Below are 1,810 nucleotides of genomic sequence, written 5' to 3' on the forward strand. Positions count from 1 at the left end.
AAAAAAAAAAAAAAAAAAAAGGTGATCTATCCACTCTTTGCATCATGACTAAACACCTCTACCCACTCTGCTCCCCCAAATATAGGGAGCCAATTTTCACTTCCTGACAATTGACTCCGAGCTGACAGCTCAGAGATTCTGTGTCTCCCCCCTCTCTGCCCCTCCTATGCTCTTGCTCTGTCTCTCTCTATCTCAATAATAAGTAATTTTTTAACTTAAAAAATTAAAATTTAAATTAAAAAAAAATTTTAACTAAAAAAAGGAGTGTGCTTAGAGTGGAGAAGGAGCACAAATACCCTCATATGCCCAGATGGTCAGTAAACTGCAGAAAGCACTCCCTGCCTGTAGGTATATAGAGATCAAAACAAAATTATGCCTACTGAAAAAAAAAGTACTGAAGAATCAGGTCAGTATAGTTTTATATAGGAAACAAACTTCTGAAGGAAGCAGAAAAAAATGCTACAAGGATTTCTGACCTTTCCAGAAGATACCTGAGTTGGAAGTTCTCAAAACCAGAGCAGCCGACCTGCAGCCTCTCATTTGCAGCTGCACAGGCGTCATTTCGCTTGTCTCTTTATGTCTACTTCATTCTCTTTTTCCCCTTGTGGCTTTCTGTTCTATGAAGCAGGAGCATGTAACGAAAGGAAGACAATGGGCTGAGATTATTTATAATTAATAAAATACATAATTATGGTAGATGCATCGCATAGATTACAAGCTAAGATAAAATGTTACATGAGAAAGTATTGCACAAAAATCAGATCGAGACAAGCCATATTTTTAATGTTGGTGACAATGCTGATATTGCAGATAATGAAATAATCAAAGTAGAAGATAAACATGAGAAACACTCTACAAATTTATGGGGGAGGGGAGAAGAAAATCTTCTAAAGAAGATGACAGATAAGGAAATAAGACAATGGAGATCAAACGTATTAATTATAGATGTTCCCCAGGGGCAAAATGTAAAGAATGATTGGAATAGAGGCAGAAATCACAGATGAAGGATGTATTCCATTGCTAGTTTTACAAAATGATTGAATACACTTATCAACAGTGTCAAGGTTATGAAACACTGTCACAGATTGGAGGATTCTAAGGAGGCATGACAACCAAATGCATTGAATCCTGAGAGAGAAAAGTACAATAGTGGAAAAACTAATGAAAACGAAATAAAGTCTGTAGTTCAGTTGATAATATTGTACTAATCTTAATTGCTTTGATAAATACACCATCTTGTAGAAGATATTACCACTGGATAAATCTGGGAATATGTGAAAATCCTGGGTTCTATCTTTGCAACTCTTCTGTAAATCTAAAATTATTTCAAAGTAAAAAAGTCTTTAAAAATAATCAAACAGGGTTGGCTCAGTGGTTAAGCCTTTGCCTTTGGCCATGATCTCGAGGTTCATGGGTTTGAGCCCTACGTTGGGCTCCATGCTGACAGCTCAGAGCCTGGAGCCTGCTTTCGATTCTATGTCTCCCTCTCTCTCCCTCTCTCTGCCCCTCTCCTTTTTTTTTTTTTTATGTTTTATTTATTTCTGAGAGAGAGGCACGGTGTGAGCAGGGGAGGGTCAGAGAGAGAAGGAGATACAGAATCCAAAGCAGGCTCCAGGCTCTGAGCTGTCAGCACAGAACCCGATGCGGGGCTGGAATCCATGAACCACAAGATCATCACCTGAGCCAAAGTCGGACGCTTAACCGACTGAGTCACCCAGGCGCCCCAACTCTGCCCCTCTCCTGATCATGCTCTATCTCTGGCTCTGTCTCTCAAAAATAAATAAACGTTAAAAAATTGTTTTTAAATAAT

Source organism: Crocuta crocuta, unplaced genomic scaffold, assembly GCF_008692635.1.
Source record: "Crocuta crocuta isolate KB4526 unplaced genomic scaffold, BGI_CrCroc_1.0 scaffold41, whole genome shotgun sequence".
Taxonomy (NCBI): domain Eukaryota; kingdom Metazoa; phylum Chordata; class Mammalia; order Carnivora; family Hyaenidae; genus Crocuta; species Crocuta crocuta.